We start from the raw sequence: 25,849 nt of genomic DNA, 5'->3' as shown, positions 1-25,849 counted from the left end.
ACAGTTGTTAATAGTTGGTAATATATATATATATATATATATATATATATATATATATATATATATATATATATATATATATATATATATTTGTAATAATTATTTCATCCAATTGAAACACGTGATTATCTTATCTTTCGTATAAACACATTTTATAATATATATCTTTTATGTCATGTGTGTTTTTCCCCTTTGCAGAGTACTGAGCTGACAGCCTTGAGATGCTTTGTGCTCAGAGGACTTCCTGTCATTCTGGGGGATGATGGATTGATGTTTTTCAAGAGCAGTTTGGTAAGTTACGTCCTTTGATTGGGGTTTTTGCTGATTCTGTTTGTTAATAGCTGAAACTGCTCTTACATTTTCTAATTATTGGCCTGTGAAAGTTATTTAATGTCTTAAAATTTCTTAAATCTTTCAAGGGCTGCTGCTGGGAATTTTCTAAGGTGTGCTCAAACTTATATAGTACCTATCAGTCAAAGGTTTGAAAAACTATTAAACATTAACATGGGTTAAAACCATCGGTGCACATAAACAACCACAAAAGTTGCTCAAGCAGCTTGTTCACATAACATCACATGAAATATAACCTCCTTCATCTAAAAAATATATAAAGAGCTGCTTATATTAAAGTCTTGTATCTTTTCTTACACTATGCAGAATCTCAATGAGGGGAAATCTTTAGACCATTCAGTTGGACTCCTCTGCTATGAGGACAGCACAGCTGGAAACCCAGCATCACCACCATTGAACCCATCAAGAGTTGGGATCATACTTGAGGGTAACTTTGTAATGGATGAACTGGCCTACCTCAGGCAATGAATCTCCTGTTTGGCTAAATCTACGCACTTCACCTGCAGTACCCAAAGTGCATAAAGAACACTTTCATCTTTATTCAGCAGGTAATGCTAAATGTTGGTGGAAGAGAGCCACCACCAAAGGTGCAAAAGCTGAAAAATAAGCTTACAGGGTAGCCAAATTCTTCCTGTCCACATATGGACTGTTGCATAGTACATAGAGAGAAGTGAATGCAGTTCTCCATTTTGTTCAACTTTCTTGTTCTGAATATTTCTTCAATATGTTTAGAGGATAAAAATGCATCACATTTTCAGAAAGTGGTAAGATGATTATGTCTCCCCAGTTCTTATCATTGGATAACTTTTCTTAATGTTTGCTTTGTTGTTTGCACACAAATAAACTTTTTTCCCATTGACCTTGCAGTAAATGCTTTCATACACAATGTTATTTTTTTCCTCCCTTACTGTCTTAAAAACCCAAAAGTTGTTTGCACAGTCAATAGATTTTTTTTTTTTAAATGTCCTGCTATTGCATTTAAAAACTAAAATGTTTTATTGTTCATGTTTTATTATTTATCTGATTGACATGTGTCAATTTAGTTTTACTAACATTATGCAATATTGGACAATTAAAGGACGGCAGTTATTTGTTATGTACAGCATATGATCCTCACAGTCTTTTTTTGTTGTTGTTATTCTAATTGTTTTTTTTTATTTCTACCCTGTTGTTTGCCGACTAAAGCATTATTTTTTGTGCAGTAGTGGCATCTGCTGCTATACCAGAGTTGTATTTTTCTATTTTTGAGGTTGTTTTCCACGACAAATTGAAAAAAAAAATTGTTTGATGTTGTGCTCTGTCAACCAATTCAAAAAAGAGTTTAATAAAATGCACTGCATTCTGTCATTATTAGGTATAAATAAAAATATTTGAAATGGCATATTCTTCATCTAAGCTTAATCATTTTTTGGGGGAAAAAAAGTCATTTTAAATTTGAAAATTTAAAATTAATTTGAAATTTTAAATGTATTTTACTTCAAACATTGATTTTTTTTCAGTAATTTTCACTTTGTCTGGTTAAGATTCTCAACTTATCCTCAATTTCATCATATTTATGGAAATGATTTGATTTGGAATATTATTCATTTAAGTTTACTAAACTTACCTAAATAGATTTTTTTCGTACTCTTAAGAACACAAAGCATTAAGTTTTTGCAAGTTTAAAGTTTTAAATTTTGTGCATTTCATATTCAAGTTGGCTGTACTTATTCAAATTGATTTTCTCTATTTCCTTTTACTTAAATAATTTGAGGCAATCACTTGATGCAAATAATTTAAGTACCACCATCTCATTCAGGTTTACAGCAGTCAAATGAAGGAAACTCCATTATGCTACTACTATATTATTTAGGAGTTTCCATGGCAATGCTAACTGACTGAGAAAGTGTGATCAGTTAATACACAAACATATACTACCTACAAATGTTCAACTTTCAGGTGGACTAAACAGAAAATGCAAAAAGTTCATGTTAAACTGATACTACATTATGAATGTGGGAAATTCAAGTAGAAAATTTTGATGGTCACTCTTTCATTTTTGGAGAATTATTCAAACAAAAACTAACAGTGGTGGCCATACCACAACATAAAAAGGTTAATGTCTCAATAACTTGTCATGTGCTAGATGTCGTCTTGGTCTGATGTCTAAATGTCAAGAGGGCGATGAAGAGGATACAATCTGTAATTGAACCCAGAACATTTACAGGTTGATTCATGGTTCAGACACTTCTTTCTTGTTTCTTTTGTTTTGTTAGAGATAAGCATGCTTTTCAATAAGTTAAAAATTCAAAACTTTAGTTAAGGTCAAATATAGTTCACCTATAAAGGTAATTGTAAATTTTGTTGTAAATCTTTCATTCAACAAGCTAAACATTCCCAGGTTTTTTGTGAGAAATGTGTATATGTCACCTTCCTGGCTTTCTTCAGCTTTTGCTTGTACTCTTTGGATTTCTCCAGTTTCATTGTTCAGGATGGTTACATAGATCCCAACAGCTGGCCACTGCTGCTTATCTATGATCATGATGTCCAGTTAGCTGACCTTTACCATTTTGTTGGTCTCTAGCTGGATGTCCCACAGGATCTTAGCTCTTTCCTTAATCACCACCTGGGGGGGTGTTTCCCATTATGACCTTGATTTTATTTTTTGCTCAATTTTTTACTGTTCCAGCTCCTTGGTTACAGCACCTCCATGTATTCATTTCCTGCCGTATGACACTCTGCAGTAAGATGCCGGATTGTTTCAGGGGCCTCTATGTACAGCCCACTTCTGCGATCTTCCCTGCTATGGTGGATCTGGGCCTCTCTGGCTTTGGTGTTCAAGGCTTGCTCACATGCTGCCATGATTATATTCTCTGCGTTGTCCTTCATTCTAGCCATTTGAAGGACTTCTTCATATTCCATCCGTCTACCAGTGATACATCCCATGCAGGCTTGTTTTTTTACATGTCTTTTGTTAAATCAGCAGAAATGTCACACATAACATGTTTATAACTTGCAGCTGGGCAGCAAAACAGATTATGTTGTGTGGCAGCTAATTAGGATGCTCTTTCAACTTTGTTTCACCTTCCCTCACATAATTTATTTATATTTACCAGCTTTAATATGCTACGTGACTTTAGTTTCATTAAATTATTTATTTGTGTCATATTTGGCAGTGGTTTAGCCATTTTTCTTTACAAAGTTATTCATTAAAGTTCAATGGAAATGCTTATTTAAAAAATAGGCTTCACTCTGTAATTTCGTAGATAAGCTATTTTCATGAATTAGTTTATGTGTCCACTGTCGAGCTTTTTTTTTTTTTCTTAATTAGTGACATCATCTGTTTTTGTAATGAAAAGGATATGAGAACAGAGTCAGTCGAATGTCGACACTTGTCTTTTTCTCTTGTGGCAATTTATCCTAACTCTCTTCATCTAATAACGTTCTCTTGCATGTCTTTAATGAATCAGTCAGTGTATTGATACCCAGTTACTGGCATGTGACATGGTATATTAAAGGGAAACTCTGCTCTACATGGTGCAGTGCAGTCTTTTCAGCTTCAGGAAGCTACTGGGCAACAACGACCCAGAAATGCATAAATTTCACTGTGCCACCAAATCCAGTCAGAAATACAGATCTGTGCTTCTCTAATGAAAGGGAAGATGAGACACATGGATAACAACACAAAACCTCTTTTACTTTGTCGTGAATGTCCAGACATTATGATTGTTTTGGGAGAGATTTTCATGATAGAAGACAAGTTATAAGGAGAATCATTGATTTAGTGCATCTTATTGAAACTATTAAGTATTTGAAGCTAATCATTTTCAGTTTTTGTGCTGTAAAAAAGGGTCTTGCATTTAATCTAAACAAAACATTTTGTTGATAAAATAGAAAAGGATCAAAAGAAAAAAAAAACTTTTTGGCAAAACTGTAAATAAATGATCTTATAAAGAAACAAATATCTGCTTCCGATGATTCCCTGATGTTGTTACATTACACAATAACAACCTGGATACTTTTGTTGGCAGGAGATAGGATCTTAAAACAATAGGTAATTAAAACATTGATGTATCTCAACACTTCCCATACCTTGTTTGAATTTATATTTAATATACTTCCCATAATTGACTGTCAGATTCAGGTTGTGTATTTTGTTGAAGCAAGTACAACAGCATGCAGCCAAATAAACTGAATCAACCTGTTTCATGTGAGTAATGAGTATGCTGTTGATAAATATATGTTCCTATGCAGCAAAAGCGCAAATGGAATCCCAGTTAAATGTTAAAACCACAAATATTGAAGAAGAAAAATTGTTATATTTACAATGCCAAAAAACTTTCCCAAACTGGATCCAGTTTAAACTTCACAAAGTCATCTTACTACAGAAGGATTAGAACTTACAAAAGGGTTGGCGACACTTTACTGTAAATAAGACAACATGCCTATTAACAATGCAAAGGGGAACCCACCTGTTTATTCAAGATGCCCCATTTTATCTGGAAAAATCACATTTGACGTTGTCTCTCATAGCATGGTTTCACATCGACTAACATGCACAACTTGTTAGGCCTCTTTGGAATATGTATTCATTTTTCTTAAATTCTTTCCAGATAAATAAAGTGTGAACCAAGTGGCAGTGTCAAAAGTGTTCATCTAGATATTATTGTATTTAAAGGTGTTAAACTTAAAAAAGAGGGTCTTCTTCTGCTCTTCTTTTGCATTCATACACATAACGTTTTCTTGGCCTACGGTCTTAGTTTCTGATGAATACACTGATCATTACATAGTGCATAGCTGAGATAGATCCTGCCTTGCATATATGCTGTAAACCATTCATGCCATTTTTCAATAGAGGAAGTCTACCGTGAAAAGTAGAGCATTGCTTTCTATCACTGAAAGCTGGACTCTGGAGTTAGTTTGTCACTCATCTCTTTGTTCATTAGGTTTTGTCTTCTTTTACTAATTTTATTATTAAAGTATCACCCTATTTTAAGTTTAACCTGTTGTGCAGTTATTAGCATTCAAGCAGTTCACAATAAAGTGTATTTTAAGTTTTTTTTAGGCCCTTTTAGATTCCTCACCTGCCCAAAAACATTCTGAAGCTTACTCTACTGCTTTATGCTGCATTTCTATGAAGCAAAAACTTGAAGATTACAGACATACATGCATAAATGTAAAATTGCTCATACTGTCAAAGTGCCTAACAACAACATTGAGTGTCCAACAGAAATCACTCAGAAGTGAAAACATTTTCCACTAGAAGGGGAACCTTTGTAAACAGTTGTTTTAATGCCAAACGCCAGTATTGAGACATTTAATATTCAAACCATGCTCTTTGCTTAAATGTCAACATCAAATACCTTAGTACACTCGAGGCTTACTCAACGGAACAGGCACAAGTGGTATGGCATCATCCCTGTTTTTCTTGTGCAGGGCTTTCATACAACCTTTAATGGCTGAGAGCGCAACAATGGCTGTAAGCCGCTTTTCATGGTGACTGACTTAGACTGTGAGGGACACACAAAACATATATAAGGACATCACTTTCTAAGGCTTAAGCTCCACATAGAGATTTTCTTTAGCCCTTTTTGATCACCCTTTTTGATCACACCTTTTTTGTCCCATATAAGACTTAACAGGGCTGAACTATTACTGTCGTAGTTGACATCTAAGAGTTGTACTGTAACCCTGTGTCACACATACTAATGTCCACAATACAGTCATAGAGATATAATGGTTGAGGTTGCAGATATGCAACAGCATTTCCTCTTCAAGTTGAAGAGAATCTGTTTGTTGCAAGTGTGTGACAATGCAGATATTGGCCAAAAGCAAAGAGCCTCGTGTGTATGGTTAAACACTCTGGGAGCCTGCTGGCACTGAGCCTGTTTTGGTGTTGCATAATGTCTGCTGGGATTAACAAAAATGGTGCAGTAATAAGTTAGTACCTGAAAGGTTGAGTCACAGTCCTAACAGAGAAATGCAGCCCACTGTGAAGTTTAGGGAGGGAAGTTTTTACAGCAATCCTGCAGTGTGATTTAGGGTTTGTAGTTTATGATTTACAACTGAATATGCTTTACAGAGTAAAGTCTCATCCCACTGCAGCCATCTTGTAAACATTTTCATTTTCAAACATTATTTAGGGTCAGCAATGCTGGAGACGTCATATATAAGCTATGTGTGTATGGGATAGTTAATATATGGTAGTGGACGCACACTCTGTGTGATGTATGAAGTAAACCTGGGGTGAGAATGTGTCGGTGGAGCCCCAAATAAACCCAGGGCACAGGGTCAACCAGGTAAGTGCAGGTATCCATCACTCCTAAGAGGGAAAAAATCCCTGACAGATGGATGAAAGCAGTAAATAAATGAATGTTTTTGCATAAATGATCCCATGGATGATGTGTAATTAAGCCAATGAGGTTTAGGCAATTAGCTTTGGCCTATAAAAGGATGCATAAAAATGTTGATACCAACTTCATAAACAAAGGCTGTTCTTTGTGCTGCTTAAGGATACAAATCTACATAAAACAATAATTGTTAAAATTTCCCTTTGGGATTAATTAACTTTTACTTTTGTTTATTCATTTTAAATGGCAAAATTATGTGCAGGATTAGAGTGCCTTCAACTGTGACTGTCAATGTGCAATTTTCACTATTTTCTTCTCATTCACTTTAACTACATTATAGAACTTTTGTCATTTTTCCAGTCATGCACCCTCTATCGACGGTTAATTTGGCATCTTGCATCCTGCCTGACCTGACCTCTCTCCAGCCAGCAAACAAAGATCTTACAATGACTCTTGTTTTGTCCCTTTCTCTTCTTGCGTTCCTTTGCTGAATCATTGACATTGCATGTTCAAACCAGCTAGTTCCGTATTACACCGTGAAGCGAAACTCTGCTGCAATGTCACTACCTGTCCCAGGTGTAAAAGCTGTATAGTGCAGTTTCTCAGCCTTAGGATGAATGTAAGAGTCAGCACATCTCCTGATACCGTTGTCCCTGGCCTTACCTTTATACCAACACAGCCATCACTGAAGAAGCCTCAACTCAGTCTGGAGGAAGATGAAGATTTCTTTGGAGCCTTACTGAGTGGTTCCAGAACCATGAGATGCTACATTTAACCACATTTAACTCAGAAAACTCAGTTACTGTGTTAACAGAATCAATAACAAAGAGAGAAAAATATAATTTTTATTTTATTACATTAAAAATTAGCATTGATTTTATTTCTGTACACTAATAAAGACATTGTGTTTTAAGTCAGATGCAGAAATTTGTATATGGTAAAGTTGTGTATTTACTTTAATTCAATTACTTTTGTCCTATAAGTGACTGCAGCAAAGTTACTATTTGTTTTATAAAATGGCATATATGATCACCTTTTACAGTTATTTGTCATTTGATTAGCTTTATTTCTGATTTTTTGGGGTATAGAAGAGAAACTTCCCTTTCATTTCCTCCAACAGGTAAATGTGCGCAATTCTGCTTATAATTGTTTCTCGCATTTTGTAATTAAAAAGCATTTACACAGACAGGTTTCACACCAGGATGTTGGATCAGACACAGGGGAGTTGGGAGCTTCATCATTCCATCTGAGCACCTGAGAAATGAAAGAGACATTTAATTTTCTAAGCACAGTAATAAGTAACACATTGCTGTGGTACTGTTCTCTATTTGCAAAATTTCCACATGTGCAACTTAACAGAGACAATATTTAGAACAACATAAAACATGGTAGGTGATGCTGTACATATAAAACACAGGTCTACATAGGTCAGCAGGAAGTCTCATCAGAATGTTGCTGCCAAACTGTGATGCTTAATTTATACAGGATATCTAACTTCATGTTATTTATCCGTACAGTAACATGGCCGCACGGTGGCTAAAAAAAAACCCAATCATTCATATGGAAATCACGACAATAACACACTCCTGGCTAAAACAACACGCTGCTTTGTGCAATTCCATGTGGTTAAAATGTGTGTTTATCTAGCTGCCAGGAAGTTCGGTGTGGTGTGTCTTTAAATTTGGTAGGGAAATATGATGCAGGGGTCTCCTTTACTTCATTTTTTACAACTCTAACTTCAGATTTTTTAAAAAGTACATTCACAGTTAAAAAAAACGGTCCAACGCAGAATAAAATTGAGATGTATTAACACGAACAACATGCCTCGTTGTCAACATGCTATCTGACTTTATAGGCAAGGTGAGCAAACATTAAAATTAAGCCTGTCAAATTAAGCAAAAAGTCAAGTCATCGCATGATAAGAAAAAATGCATGCAATAAGTTTGGCAGATGCAATAATTTTCATTTGTCTTTCTTTTCTGCCGCATTTGTTTTAAGGCAATATTAACTAAACACGGCAATACAACAAGCTTCCATTTGCAGCGTGGTTGGCAAAGTGATGCTGCCCTTTAATGTTGTTAAAAAGGTGACGTTTTGAAAAATGTTGCAAAGATTTCACAGTCAGTATAAATTCCCTGGATGAACAAACATGTTACAGACACCATTTCCATAACTTTACAATGACATGAAAAATGACATTTTACCATTCCACCTCTGGTCAAGTCCAAACATGTCACCTTATATGAGCTTATATGACCTGAGCAGACTATGTAACTGTGTTACTTGGTGTTTGGAGACCATATGTTCCAGATAACCATGTTGCCAAAAACCCCCAGGAGAAATCCTGATCTGTTTCAGCAGACTGGGGACTGGATGAGACAAGTCTGCATATCGAGCTAAATGTTCTTTAGAAATTAAACTATGTTGATCTTTGAAAGGGTGCACTTGCATTATTATCGCATTATTGTTATTTAAATTGAAAATGGTCTCAAAATGACAATGATAATCGCTTAGCGCAATATTATGGTCTATCACAATAATTTCTGAGACAAGTAATCACATGGCAAAATTTGTTACCGTGACAGGCCTAAAGAAAATGACGACTTTACCATTCAGAGACTGGGGGAGGGTGGTATGAGGGCCTAAAGTCCACAGGTGGGGGTTGTGCTTACACCCCAACACCATGCAGAACATTTGGCATTGGTGCCAGAGAACACCAAGAATGGCTAAAAAAAATGCCACTGGCGCCCTGTGCTCTTCACAGATAAAAGCAGGTTCACACTGAGCACACGTGACAAACGTCACAGAGTCTAAAGACATGAAGACACCGTGGAGACTGTCCTGCTGTCTGCAATATCCTCCAGCATGACCGGTTTGGCAGTGGGTCAGTAATGCTGTGGGGTGGCATTTCTTTGGAGGGTCGCACAGCCCTCCATGCGCTCGCCAGAGGTAGCCTGACTGCCATTAGGTACCAAGATGAGATCCTCAGACCCCTTGTGAGACCATATGCTGGTGCGGTTGGCCCTGGGTTCCTCCTGCATGCAAGACAATCCTAGACCTCATGTGCCTGGAGTGTGTCAGCAGTTCCTGCAACATGAAGGCATTGATGTTATGGAGTGGCCCACCCATTCCCCAGACCTGAATCCAATAGAGCACATGTGGGACATCATGTCTCCCTCCATCCACCAACACCAAGTTGCACCACAGACTGTCCAGGAGTTGGCAGATGCTTTAGTCCAGGTCTGGGAGGAGATCCTTAAGGAGAACATCCGCAACCTCATCAGGAGCATACCCAGGTTGTCATGATTTGGGTTTTTTCTGTGCTTTGTTTTCGGGCTTCCTGTTTTATTTTGTAGTTTTTCCTGTTTAGTTCCCTTGGTTCTTGTTCAGCTTCATAGATTTCCTATTGATTTAGTTCACCTGGATTCATTTAGTTAATTTGTTTCACCTGTGTCTCGTTTTGTTCTGTGTATTTATACCCCTCAGTTTCATTCCTTGGTTGCTGGATCATTTGGTTACGTAGTTAGTTTGTTCTTAGTCTCCTGGGTTCCTTTGATGGAAAATTGGTCTTGAACCTGCATCTCTGTTCCCTCGTCTCTGCATTTGGGTCCACTCCTTCACCATCTCCACCGCCCGCCGTGACACAGGTGTTGTAGGGAGGTCATACAGGCATGTGGAGGCCACACACAGCCTCATTTTGACTTGTTTAAAGGACATTACATCAAAGATTGATCAGCCTGTTGTGTGTTTTTCCACTTTAATTTTGAGTATATAACTCCAAATACAGACCTCCATGGGTTGATACGTTTGATTTTCATAGATCATTTTTGTGTGATTTTTGTTGTCAGCACATTCAACTATGGAAAGAACAAAGTATTTAATAAAAATATTTCATTCATTCAGATGTACAAGGTGTTACCTCAGTGTTCCCTTTATTTTTTTGAGCAATATATGTGTGTGTGTGTATGTATATATATGTATATATATATATGTATGTGTATATATATGTGTATGTGTGTGTGTGTATATATATATATATATATATATATATATATATATATATATATACACACACACACTGCTCAAATATATATCTATATATGTATACATATATATGTACACTTATTTTCTTAAATACTGTTCTGTAGTCTACTACAAATGCACCTTGGTTTCTTGTCCCTGTCATCATGGCTGATTAAAACACTCGCTGTGCTTGCTGGAGCAGTCATTCATGTCATCGCCGAGGACGGTGCTGTGATTTCCCAATGGTGTCTGCAGCCAGGGACAATGCTCTACTTAACAATTTCTCAGATGGATCAATTTATCAGAGCAAAACCCCAAATGGTTTCACAATACTGAGAAACTGATTTTGGTGCCTGAGAGAAATGACACACCTGTAAGATAAGATATAACTTGATGAAATTAGAATTTAACTTATCCCTGCTTAACTTGGAATATAAACTATGGTTGAATCCTCAGGCACACTGGAAACTAAAATGTTTTATGCATACATATATACATATATAGTGGTGGCCATCATATTTCAACTATTTGTGGCACAGGCCCCGTTGAGGTAGGCATCTAAGCCTGCCTCAGTTGCTGCCAGGCACTTTACATGCTGCTACCCATTTATCTGGTTGTGCATTCCAAATACCAGGGTTTCTTCTTTATAATTGATTTTGTCAACTGTGTTTAAATCAGCAGTGTTAAATGTGTGCATCATTAAATAGTGATATACAAAGCATTACATAGGGATGCAGAGCTCCTTCAGTCAAAGCCATTACACCGGAAACCAGCACTGCTCCCAGTAGACCACAAACAAGAAAATCCAGTACAGCTGATTAATGTACATACAGACTTTTTCTTGTATTGATATGTATACATTAACAAGGTTTCTGGGGGCAAATTGTGTAGAGTTTGCAGCAACCCCACCCCACCACCCTCGACATGCATGGGTTCTTTTCCGGCTTCTTCGCACAGTTAAAGACATGCACTTTTGCCCAATTTCAGTATGTAAATTATCACTAGGTGCAACTATGAGTTTGATTAAATGTTTTTGTCTGTGTTGTTCTATGATGGACTAAAAGCTCCCACCCTCTCACGACCCTGTATTTAAAAAAACTTAATTTTCTTGAGGTGTTTCATCCCATTATCACTAGAGAACTTTTTGTATAAGCATGCCAGCACGTCGGTCTTACTTTAGGGGTCTTTGTCAATAAAAAAGAACAATAAGCCAGTGATTATGGAATCTAGAGCTGTTTTCCTAAGTTTTATTTTAAGAACGTGAAACACAAAGTACTGTATGCAGATGTACCCATCTAGAAATATCAGAGGAATTTACATTTTAAGGAAAAGTTCCATCTTGACCTGATGCTTCTGGAAGTCTTCTATGACATTCAGGCATCCATAAGAATGTTTGATGCTTTATCCTCTTCACAACCAGCGTAATATTTAAGTTGTCATTTATTATGTTCTGTCATTTCTTCAAGTAAAATTTAATATTTATATTCATTTGGAATTGCTGCTGATTTGATTCTGTAAAGTACCGATCACTCACACAATTCAGGACAGTCTCTGGAATAGGTTATGTTTTGTTTTCATTAATTGCTTTTTTTTGTTATTGCTGTTTTATATTTTTATACACACTTTTCATGAGATTCTCCCATGAGATTCTTTGGCTTTCTCTCTGCATACCCATTTGTCAAGCAGCCACCAACACACTGATTTGGCCTTTGTGTGATGTGTGTGGAAAAGGGCGGGTTTTGCTCAGTACTCACACAGAGACAACGTCATCACAGATAAACTTTCAATCTTAGCCAAGGAAAAAGTCACTGTGGCAATACTACACTACTCTACCTAGACTAAAGAAAAAGGCTGGCATCTGATTTAACAAAGCAAATAGGCCATAATTACTGCATGGGTGATTATCTTTTCTTTGACAGAAAGTTATTTAACACCAACTGAGAGTAGCTTCTCATTTCTTAAACAATAATGTGAGAAGATGCACAACATGCTTGTGGAAAAGATATTAGTCTGTTTCAAAAGGATCAAATCACTGGCATGTATCAAGCGAAGAAAACATGTAGATTGCAGAAAAGACCTGCCCAACACATTATTAGAAACACATTATTAGAAACGGGAACCACCATGCTCCAGAAAAAAATGGGGTCAGAAAAAAATCCTGATTGATGGTAATCACTGCATGGTGGCACAGTGGTTAGCACTGTGGCCTCACAGCAAGAAGGTCACTGGTTTGATCCTTGGCTGGGGAGGGGTTTGGTCAGTGGCCTTTCTATGTGGAGTTTGCATGTTCTCCTCGTGTATGCGTGGGTTCTCTTACTCTAAATTGCCCCTAGGAGTGAGCATGAGTGGTTGTTCGTCTCTCTGTGTGGCCCTGCGATGGACTGGCAAGCTGTCCAGGGTGTACCCAGCCTGTCACCCAAATAGGCAACTGGCATAGGCTTCAGCTTCCCCACAACCCTGAATTGGATTAAGCGGTTTAGAAAATGAATGAATGAATGAATGGTAATCACTTAAACATTTGATTAAATAAAAAAAAAATTAAAAAAACATTAAAAAAAAAAAAAAAGACTTCGGGCCACATTAGTGATAGTAAGGGAATTTCCACATTCACAAAGGGAAATTGAGGGATTGGGAATGAACAGCTGTTTAGCCATGATTAGTGGTCTTCTGATGTCTAGCCATCAGAAGACCACTAATCATTGAGACTAATTGGAGAAAAAGGCTTCAATTTCCTATGGAGCATATTTATTGAATTCTGGAGCAATGGAACAATGTCATGTGGTCTTATGATTCTGATGAGAGTGACGCTCCAATCCAGACTGATGGGACAATCAGAGGTAAAGGCCCATTTAGGCTTCCTCAAGTAAATAGGGGATCCTTCCACCATCCAAAGACATGCATGATAGGTTAATTGGTCACTCTAAATTGTCCCTAGGAGTGAGTGTGAGCGTGAGTGTGGTTGTCCGTCTCACTGTGTGGCCCTGCGATGGACTGGCGAGCTGTCCAGGGTGTACCCTGCCTGTCGCCCAAAGCCGGCTGGGATAGGCTCCAGCTTCCCCGCGACCCTGAATTGGAATAAGCGGTTCGGAAAATGAATGAATGAATGAATGTCTGTAGTTGCGACACACTCACACAGCCTCTCTATAATGCTCCCACCATGTTTACACTTTATTTGATGTGTGCTGTAAAAGTCAAATATGTTTAATGTCGATCTATTCTGATATCATTTGCGTCACATTTCTGGCACATTGGGGTTTCTTGGTGTTTTATTTTGGGTTTTTTTGTTTTGTTTTTTTTAAAACAGACAATGCACATTACTTTTAAAAATTAGCACATTTTTAGTTAAATATGTGAGAGAGTTGATAACCTGGAAAACCAGACCTCTAAAGAAGCTGCCTTAGCCTGATTATTTATTTGTGTTTGCAGGTGCCGTCCTAATCAGTGGCATGGGCCACAGTTGGGCCCGGTGTGTTCTGCCACTCTGTCAGCTCCACCAAGCCTGAGCTCAATTTGTCTACCAGGCTTGGACTGGGAGATCACTCTGGGCTTGTGCAGGTGTGGCACCTTATAGTTTGGTTTGGTTTGGTTAATTTTGTTTGGTCCTGTTTTGGTTACATATTTATTTTACTCATGTTTCTTTAATAATGTTTATTTTCATATAAACCACTTCTGTGCCTGCTTCCCTTTATGGTTGCAGCCTTCAAGTCAGGCTGCAACATATGTATGCATTTATTTATTTATGTATTTATCCTCCAGATTTAACTTGCTATGCAATTTTTCCCTTCTGGATATTCCGCGTGTTTTTCCAAACTGGTCTGATTAATCATGTTCTTAAGCAGCTAATCTGCATCAGCAATTTAGTGCTGCATAAAGAGGTGTGATTAGATGCTGCAAGTGTCAAGCCCACTTTTGGGGTATGACATCAACTTCAAACTGGTTTTCATTAGTTTGAAACTGTGGTCTCATTCTTTATTTTTTAGGCTTTAGGTTGGGGCTATTTTGGCGAGGCCATTTTGTTTTTGGCTTTTTTTTTTCTTTTTTATGCAGGCTATATACACACACACACACACACATACTTGTCTCAGCAGACAAGCTGGAACGACAGCAGCTTTGTGTCCAATAGTCACAGATGAATTCAGTTACATGCGTCTGACCAGTATTACTTTTCTCAGAAGTTTATGTCAGCTTGACAGGATGAGCTCTCAGCCAGATGAGAGCTCTGCTGGGCCGCCTCCAACCTCGTGTTTGTAACTGAGACACACAGGTAAATCAAAATAAATTCACTTAAAATTACTGGCGCCATTTTCTGTCATTTAAAAATTATTTTTGTGTTTTTTTGTTAAAGAATGGGATCACTATTTAGATAAATATGGTACATATTATACGCTAGGTAGACCGTATCATTTCACTAACAGTAAGAGCACTTCGGAGAGTGCAAACTATGTAGAACACGTCATAGCCTACGTAGTTTGCACACTTTGAAGTGTGCAGACCCTGAATTGTGACACAGCTTCTATGTCAAGAAAACTTGTGGTTTGGCTCAGCATAGCTTCGTAGTCAGCATTCAGTGTTTTGTTTTTTTTCTAAAATGCAACACATGCTGTGCTCCTCACAGAAGGGAACGAGTCACAATCACTGTCCATTCCCCTTCTGTGTTGCCGTCCCTCCCACCTTCATTCAAACAAAACTTGGCAATGGAAATGGTAGGAGAAAATGATTCATAGAAGCTTAAATGCTATTTTTATTCACTGCGATCAAACTACATTTCTGCATTTAAGAACTCAACATCAGGGAGCACATTATGGTGTATAAACATTTGTTTTTGTTTTTTAATCCAGATAAACACTTTAAATGAAGTTGTATAAGACTCAAATGGTTGTGGTTTAATTTGATGACCAATGTTTAAAATTCAACCAATACTTTGAAGTACTTCTGCATGTCAACTTGAGAAAAATTTTGAAGAAGCAACTTTTACTTGTAGCTGAGTAAGATTTGACTCAAATCCTGGAGTTGAGTACTTTGTCCACCACTGCTCCTTTTTTGTGGTAAAAATGAAGGTATAATGACACAGATAATCATATTGCAAATAATCATGACATGATTCTCTTAACCTTAATTAAAATGCGTAATGGAGTGAAAGCTCTTTGGTAAAACTACATTGACTCAGTGTTACAAATACAGTGTAAGCTGACTTATAGCATTTTTAGTTTCTTCAAACAGTAGTTTATCTTTTAAGGAATGCCTAACCGGCCATCTAACTCGTCCTGTTAATATTTTTTGTCCTTGGAGCCCACCATCTGTATCATTGTTATTCAGGGTCTTGATGGTGGACTCATGAGGATTAACATTAGACTTTGTGTGAGAGGCCTTTCATTGCTCAGAAACTACTCTGAGCTCCTGTGACCTTGTAGACGATTGCACTCCTTGTTCTTAGGACTGTCTCATTTAATCAACCACTTGATGTTAAATTTCACCCATTTGTGCACAGTTTGTCTGTGGAATCCAAAACTTTGAGATTTAAACTTTTCAACCAGAGGAGCATCATCACCTTAAAACTTCTTCATCAGAGCTCCAGAGAAATTTCATTGGAATGTTTTAACACTAGAAGGACTACGGAGGGATCATTTGATCCTCCTGTTTGGAATGTGGTCTGACTAGTATGCTAAAAATGGGGCAGCCTCTTGCTGTGAGTTGATATGCAGATTGTCAGAGCAGCACAAATAAAATGAAGAAACAAAAGGAAGAACAAGGTTTTACAGCAACTGAAACTAACTTCGTTGCTTCTGACTCCAATCTTCTTCTTTACAGCTTGAATGTTCCTGCTTTTTTGTAAAAATTTTGCATTGCTTAGAATGGATCGCCACATATTTATCTTTTTTGTTGAGTTCAATTTAGTAAGAGACATGAAAGTAAGAAAATCAAAAACATACAAAATAGAAACTGTGCTTATTTCAATTGGTTTATTCATGTTTTTGAAACAACATTGCAGAAAACACAAAGAATATTCACACATATTTACAGTGTGTATGTGTTTGACATCACACAACGTATTCAAAACTGTCCTTGGTCTGAGCAGACCTGGCACTCCCATGGCACTTCTTTGTTGCTCTTGCCACATGTAAACTTGTAGCAATAAACACATTGTTCGGTAGCAGGGTTATTTTTGCACCGGTGCAGGACCTGGCACTTCTTCCTTTTACCGAGTTCATCGGATGCTGCGGCCTGTTTGCGAAGACAGTTTTCCTTTTCAATCTTCTTCGCCGTCACATGAGACTCAGCCAACTCACTGGCAAGCCGCATCAGAAAATCTGGCCGCCCTTCTTTCCTTCCTGTGCAGTCTTGATATAGAACATGGCCGTTCAGGGCTGCCATGTCAATCATGTTACAGAAGACAGCGGCCGGCCATCTTCTTGTTCCTGCCCGTATGCTGTATTCCCGCACCATCTGGTCCATGGTACCCACACCGCATTTTGTTAAGTTGTACTGGGTGATGGTGCTTGGCTTTCTTTTGAGTCTGAATGACACCGTGCAAACTGCTCATAACGTACACCGTCTTCTTCCGGCTGGCTGCGAACACTGTCATGGTGGCGTCAGTCGTTGAAAAGATCTGAGTGCTGAACTCACTGCAGTTTCTCTCTCGAGCCGAAGGGGGAATTTCTCTGCGAATCTTGTTGAGTGTCCCAATAATGGTGGTTTTCCAGCTGAGCAGCTTCTTTGCAAGTGAAATTGATGTGAACATGTTCTGCCCTGGTCCAGATATGGTTCCATCAACTTCATTACCACACTCTCTCCTCTTTGGGACGACTGGGGTCTTTGCCGACATATTGAAAGACATTGCAGATATACTTTGATTTCAGGTCGCAAGCCACCCAAAATTTGATCTCAAACTTGTCTGGTTTCGTAGCAATATATTCCAGAAAAGGGCAACGTGTCTCTGATGGGTAAAGCTGTTCATCAATTGTGATGTGCCGACCAGGGGCCTCATTTATCAAACTGTGCGTAGCAATGCTGACTACAGGTGGTGTACATATGGAAAACAGGAAATGCGGTGCAAAAAAACTTCACGATTTACAAAGCGGTGCGCAGGAACGTCCCATGCCTGTTCTGCAGGGAAAAAGCAAAAAAAGAGGACTTTTCTGGAAAATGAAGAAGAAATTATAATAGATAATGTTGTAAAATGTAAAAGTATTTTATCTGGTGGAGACGGGATGGACATCACCACCAGAAAGACAGAGGAGGTCAGCAGGGGAAAAGGAAGGAGTCCAGAGATACGCTGTAACAAAATGCTCCTGATGATGCTGAAATTGGTTCATTCCTTTGTTTCATATTATAAAATGAACGTACATAAATGAGACATTTCTTTGGTTTTATTTTCTGCCTTTGGTGTCGCCATTTCCCGTTTCTCCAGATGTTATGCGTACGCCAGGGTCAGAGTTGGCATGGAGGTAGGGACGTTTTACTGCCAAGTCGTGTTTTGATAAATCCAAAAAGTTGACTATAATTGGCGTACGCCGGGTTTTGAGCGTGCGAAAGCTTTGTAAATGAGGCCCCAGGTCTGTAGAATGTGACATAGTTCTTTGCTGCACTCGCTCTGGCAGGGTGTTCTGCCTATCAAAGCGAAGGTGTCGCATGGTTTTTTTGAAGCGGTCTCTAGTCATTGTTGCCATGATCCGTTTGTTTCCATACATCTCAGACCAGTTGTCAGACAATGATGGAACCTTTGTCACCCCTCAACAGATGATGACTGCAATGAAAGCCATCAATTCTGGAACGGCCATGAACCAATCCGCAGTCTCTGTCTCCCTTGCATGCTCAATTGTGCATACTTGAATGAATACAAAGCATCTGGTGAGTGAGAAAACAGAGAAAGCTTTGAAGGCAAGTTTTGATCCTTTTTCTGGCTTCATGTGTAGGCTCTCCCTCTGCGGCGTAAGGTTCAATAGGAGTGAAATCCATACGTCGTCCAACCTCTTCCTTACGCCAAACTGTGCCATCTTTTGCAGTCTATGTTACCGTGGTATCCAGCTGAGGATTCTTTTTCAGGGGAGGAGGAACATCTTCCTCCGAAGACTGCTCCGAGTCAGATTCTGCTTGAAGGTCAATGCCATCTGCTTCAGAGTCAAAAAGGCTTGTGTCACTCAGAACCATTTGCAAAGTCTGCTCAGTGGTGAATCTTAGGATAACAAAAGTGACTAATCAGCCACCACATTCCAAGGCAAGAGTACTCAAAACTTCAGTCCTCCCATTAGTGGCACATTTGAATCACAATAGGGGCTCCTCTGCCACCACATTCCAAGGCAGGGGATCAAATGATCCCTTCTCAGTCCCCAAAGTGAGTACCCAAAACTTCAGTCCTGCGAGTGTTAAAAAAATCATAATTTCATAGATCCTTATTAATCCAATTAAACAAGGTTGCAACTCAAATCTGTTTTTATGACATGAAATACTTTACATAAAATTTTACTTTTTAATAAACCACCATTATCTATGGTTCAAATTTGTGTTCAAGTTGATTTTTAATCCATGTAAAGTATCAAAATATATCATGTCACTTTATGTTGAAAATTGAAAGGTCCAATGTTAAAATATATTTTATAATTAATACAGTAACTCATGAAATTTCACTTTTTACTACAGAAAGAAGCAATATGAATAGTATTTTTGACAAACCAAATTTACTTTTTAAAAAACTAAATTAGAAATATCAGTGTGCATAGTTGCAACTTGCAACAGTTTTGCTTGATATATATTAATAAATAAGGGATAGTAGAATTAAATCCATTGTTTCCCCTTAGAAGTGGTTTACATGTCATGAAGCACAGTTTTAGATTTTTTAAAAATATTATTCATTTTCTTTGTTTCATTTAACTGTATGCTGATTGTGACTGTTTGGACTTGATGAACATGACTGATTGGGGATACTACACTATACTACACTTTCAAGATGTTTTGATTTCCAAAGATTTCAAAGGAACAAATATATTCCATTTTCATTTTTCATTCACAAATGTCTCTTTTTAATACCAGAATATTTTTATGTGAATAACATAACTGTTTAAAGGATATATAAATCACTACATCCAGTTTGTTTAAATATCTGTCTCCTTTTTTCTGCCTGAATTCAATTATTAAATTGAGCAAATCAAGACATAAATAGATAACACAGCTGGTCCTTTTCTGAAGTGGGAAAGACCCATACTAAGATTAAAATGTTTAACATGTTAAGACTGCTGCGATGGACTGGCGAGCTGTCCAGGGTGTACCCTGCCTGTCGCCCAAAGCCAGCTGGGATAGGCTGCAGCTTCCCCGCGACCCTGAATTGGATTAAGTGGTTCAGAAAATGAATGAATGTTAAGACTGTTCTGGGTCTACCACGGACTTTGGGACGGTCCGGTTCAGCAAAAGATTAAATGTTCCAAAAGTCAAGATGTGTCCTACGTACACTACTACATTCATATTCATTGTAATTTTGCAACGTTTTACATCATCTGAAGTCTTTTTATCACAGTTATCTCTTATAGCATGTACTGCTAAGCCAGTGTTTCCCAATCCAGGTCCTCAAGACCCCTTGCCCTGCATGTTTTAATTCTGCTTCAACAAACCTGAATGGAATAAATGCTCGTTGACAGGCTGCAAAGAACTTGATGAGAAAGTTCAGTAATCTGACTCGGGTGTTTGGGAGGAGGAACATGTCTAAAATGTGCAGGGCACAGGGTCCTGATGACCTGACTGGGAAACAGTGTACTAAGCTGTACTGGACCTCTGCTGATCTATGTCATCAATAAGTCGGTTCTCCAGTAATGAAAAATCTAATTAACTAATCTATCTTTTCAGTGAATACAGAAAGTTTCCTAATCGTCACATCACTGGTAAATTAGTAACTCAATGGTTCCTAAATGGTATGTCATGAATACATTCAGACATTTCTTGAGATTTAACAAAATTCAAACATCTGATGCATAACCAGAGTAGTACAAAACATTGGAGGCAACAGCAAGAAAACACTTTCCTTCAAATTCCCTTCCATATCAGCTTTTGAATTGTTCCTTGTTCCCTTTACCAACCTGCGAGGGACCAAGATGGTCAAGAACAAAGAAAACAGGTTGCTTATATGAAAGTGTTTTTATTTTTGTTTGTTTGTTTTTTTTTACCCCATAATGTACAAACACAGGATCAGGGCTCTTCAAAGAGGTCCAATGACCAAGACTGAACCCTTGTCATAATGGTGAATTAAAGTAACTTTAAACTAACCTGTTAAGTGACTGAATACAAAAGAAACTAAATTTACCTAACAAACAGGAAACCGAGCAACTTCAAATTTGAGTAGTGTAGTTGAAATGGGATAGTAAAAGTTTAAGTTTATAAGTTCTACCTGTTTTTTCAGACATGAGAAGTGACTAAGTATTGCAAGTGAAAGAAAATGTTTGAAATAAACCTTGAAATTAAATTAAATTAAAATAAATTAAATTGAATTAAAATGAAACAAGGGGGAACTTACATATTGGCTGATTAGACCACATGAAGGCTGATTAGACCACATGAAGGGTTAACACATTAACACACATAAACTGAAGAACAAAATAAAAACTACCTCACAGTTAGCTTAGTAATTAATCAAAACGAAAAGGATTAACAAAAGGATTAAGTAAATAAATTATTCAGATTAAAAGAACATATCTAAATATTTAAAGAAATAAACTGACTCATGGATGCAAAGCCAAATTCTTATTTATGCTTTCTACTCTGAGTCTACAGTGCAAAGAGGCAGCAAGTGAGACTTTTCCACTAAAGGAAGCTAAAGTTTGCCCAAAATCTTGATACAGTTTTCACAAGGTGTCAATAAGAATAAATGTAACAGAAAAATGTAGGGGGAAAAATCTACATTGCTATAGATGTGAAACTCCCCAGTTTTGCACGTCTGACCTGCTTAAGTATTTATTTATTTATTATTTATTTAAACTGTGGGCAACATTTGACACAAGCTGCAGATATGCTGTATTTCTTTTCACTAAATATAAACTTTGACATAGCTGGAGCTTCTGGTAAATGCCAGATATGCTAATAGAGTCTCGGAGAGTTGGTTTTATTCCCACTTTGTAAGTAAATATTTCATAAGTAATATATCTGTCATTTTTATTTGCATGCACACAGACACATTCAGATGTGAACTGTAATGAACACAAATCAGTTTGAGTGGTATAATGCTTCACAAATGCTTCAGTACATATTCAACTTGCACACAGCTTCAGGACAGATGACCTGTGTTTCCATGTTGTAAAGGCAAGGAGGTCAGTTCTGAGGGATGACGTTCCCTTATGGAGCATTTTTTTAAGGAAAATTGCCCTGGATTTTTAAGTAATACCTGCTGCTATTAACTGGTTCACTTCCACAGCTGAGCAAAACAACTCAGCTGGATGGCTCCTATAGATATACTGTACTGTTTTTATATCCAGGTAACACTCTTCAGTCTAAAGCACACCCTCAGGAGGAAAATACAGTCAAAGGCATCATCTCATACAACCTTTTCTTCTTAATTGTTGCCAATTACATGGATGGGGTTTAAGTGTACAAGTGTGCTGTTCTTCTGAGAAGAGTTTTGTCACGGTTTTAGTTCTACCCCTGACATACTGTGTCAAGACAAAGAGCAGAGAAATGTGATTCTGGGTGAGCCACCAATCTCCACATGTACACTGTATCATTCTTCAGTTATCATATCACCATGTATGCAATGAACAACTGGGGTGACAGTGTTTTAAGAAGCTCAGTCCTTGCATGCATCCAAAACAGTTTGCTTGCAAATTCACAATACAGCCAGAAGCCTTTCCTTAAACTTCAATAGCACTTTTTTTCCCCAAGTTTGACTGGTTTGATGCATTACCTAAGATGATATGGTCCTGGAGTAATGACACATGGGTACAATTACTAGCTGTTTATCATAATTAGATTTGGTAGTCTAAGCATCTCTGTAACTGTAATGAATGAGCTGTGCTAAGGGCAGCATGTTGGTCAGCAAATGAACATTGAGATTCCCTGTCTTTAATGTCTGTAATTAATCATAGTCAGCTCTTGACTCAATGTGCAACAAAGGGGTCATTTTCAAGTCCATATAGTAGCAGACATATCTTTTCTTCATTATTTGCTTTTTTTCAGTTATGATTCCACAAAATACCCATCTGAACTGCACTGTCCTAAATCAAAGTTAACCAACAATAACAACAAAAGTCGGTGCATATGTGTGTGTTGCAGCTGGTTTATTGGTAGAAGACTGAATAGTTTAACAAATCAAAAACAAATTTAAGAACCCCACCTTATACAATCCTTTTGTCTTCCTTTGTCTAAAATTTCTGAAAAGCCTGTTTCATTTACTGAAAGTCTGTTATCAAAATGCCGTTACATCACTTCTGTCACATCTGGTCCTTTTCACATACTGACTGTCCACAAATGGTCATGTTCAGAAATGCATAGACCACAACTTAGCGTAATTGCAAATCACAGTGTTAGCTATAAGTGGTAACCCTGCTACACAGCCGTACATCACAGATATGTCCTTACACATATCAGGCCAGCACGTAGAATCAAAGAAGAGACAATAACGCTGTTCATTTAGCTCTGTAATTTGTAACAGTCTGCATATTTATTCTTTATTTTCATAATTTAAACCCAATGAATCCAGAAATTGTCATCTGAGAATATACCTGTGCCTCCAGGGAACAAAAATCATCAGATGGAAAAGCTTAAAGGGACATTCCGCAATACTGACTGTTGTTTACTGGCAAAGACTGACATAGAGGAGAGTCTGTTAGAAGAGTCATTTACAAAAATGTAGGGCAAAATGCTTATCATGCCACAGCCACAGTTTTCTCCATTGTAAGAAAAAGGGCAGTGTGACCGCAGCATCCAAAAAGGAGGACCAACATCAGGTTAGCCTTCACCAGGTGGAAGCCTTGCAAGAGGGAGAAAACTTTTAAAATACATGCTGAAGTTTCCAGATTTTTTCTAGACAATTAAGTTAGCTGTACTACATAGATGAGTCCAAAGATAGTTTTTTTTTTTTTTTCATTTGTTTTATTCGACAGTTTTGCTCATTACCATGGGCATCATCCTGCTAAAATACACCAGCCCTGTTGTTACAGGTGTGTATGTTAACGTGGTTTCAGTAGCTTTCAAAGTTGCTGTAAATGCTGGCTTTTTCTCACAGTAATTGCCACTTTATAAAGCTTTTCCAGCAGCTTTTAGTCTAGTTTTTATGTTACTGAAAGCTGATGTTTACCACTACTATGAAAGCCACCGAACACACTGAAACATACAATTCCACCAGAGTAGTATTACAAGATTTTACTTAATGTGTGGCGCAGTTGTGTTGTTTTCAACAAGTTTTCTCCACGGCATGAATTAGTCTGCTAATGCACTAAACCAGGTCATTTCAATCAGCACAGTGAGTTCAGTGGCCGAGAAGAACAAACACACAGCATGGAAATGGCTTGTAAAAGTGTTGTTAAGGCTTTTTTGATACATGGTGGCTACCATTGTTACAATAGGTATTTGAGGCCCTAGAATGCATCTGTTTAAATGCAATACATGATGGGAGTAATTCTTACTCAAGTTCCTTTTAATGTAAGTCTTCAGCTGCTTAGTGTGGACCTTATTTGTTGGAAGTATTGGATAATGATTTGCCAAACTGGTGAGAGGTTTCGTATGCAATGTAACCAATTCATCACCTGAACATGTTTGTTACTGCATCATGCTGTTGTTGTATGATGCAAGTTACTCCATTCAATGTTAATCATCGCAGTACATTTTTATATGGTACTATTCTGACTGAACCACACTTTTACCTTTTTAAAAACAGCAATATAAACGGTCTGCCTGTGCCCATTGTTTCACTGACTACTGCTGTGTTTTCTTGCCTAGTGGGGTCATTTCTTGAGGTATCCTCAAATGCTTCATATTTCTGTGATCGATGCTACTAAAACAAAAAGGCTATCAAAGTCAATGTGTAATAATAACTTATGAAACTGCTGAAAATTATACCATAGAAATGCAGATATTTGAAAATCTTTCATTACATTTTGCAAAATATACATGCAAAACTTGATCCTACTCATTGAAAAAAAATGAAGAGTAATCATTTAAAAAAAATAGATATTTATACCGTATTTGTATTTACAGCCGGGGAGTTCCTCTACTTTTTTTGTCACAAATAAGTGATTACCAACATATAAATCCAAATGAGCTTGGGCTTACAGAAGGTGTGAGTACCACATTTTATGTGATTAATTTTCTTATGCAGCTTTAACTTGCATTTCTAGACAAAACGCGGAAATCTGTTCACTCACAATGGTTCATGAGGAAGCTCCTGAATTGGTACAATGATTTCCATCACTAAAAATTGGCTGTTTTTAAAGGTTTGATGTCCTGAAAAGTCTGTGCTTGTTTGTCACTTTGGATACATCAATTGTGGCCTGGACATCTTAAAACCTAAAATAAATTAAATCAGACATAGAATAAAAAAGGACAGTCCTCTCAGCCACAATGGTTCTTCTAAAAGCAGGGTGAGCAGAGTCAAACCACACTAAAAGTTAAAGTAGAAAAACCAATTTATTCAAAAGATTAAAATCCAGTCTTCCAACAAGTCCTTTAAAAGAGTCAACTGCTGCGGCATGGGGTAGGTCCCTTGTCAACACCCCCCCCCCCTTCTGGTCCTCTCGTCTGCAGTGACACCACATGTCCAGTCTACCTGCAGAAGAGAGACTATGCAGCAGTCCACCATTCCCCAAATCCCTTCCCCCTGGCCCTGCAGCTAGCCTCCAGCTCTGGATTCAAAACTTTGCCATTATACTGATGCTTTTTCCTCAGCTAGGAATATCCAGAGGCCCTGGACTGAGTAGTTGCACCACTGAAGCCTTGAACGGCAGCTGCACTTAAGTCTCCCGATGCAACCATCATACCACTGAGCCAGTGGTGAGTTCCATCTCCAACTGCTCCCTCCTCAGCAGCCTTCTCTTCTGCTTCACTGTCTGCTCCCTGCTCCTTCCTTGGCAGTCGTCTCCTCTTCTGCTCCATGCTCCTTTTGTCACATCTGCAGCTCCAAATATATCCAGCAGAGACATTTCATCAGTTCCTGTTTATCAATTAGCAAGTGGTTG

The sequence above is a fragment of the Telmatherina bonti genome (assembly GCF_933228915.1).
Source record: "Telmatherina bonti genome assembly, chromosome: 15".
In the NCBI taxonomy this organism is placed as follows: Eukaryota; Metazoa; Chordata; class Actinopteri; order Atheriniformes; family Telmatherinidae; genus Telmatherina; species Telmatherina bonti.
This window is presented reverse-complemented; position numbering follows the sequence as displayed.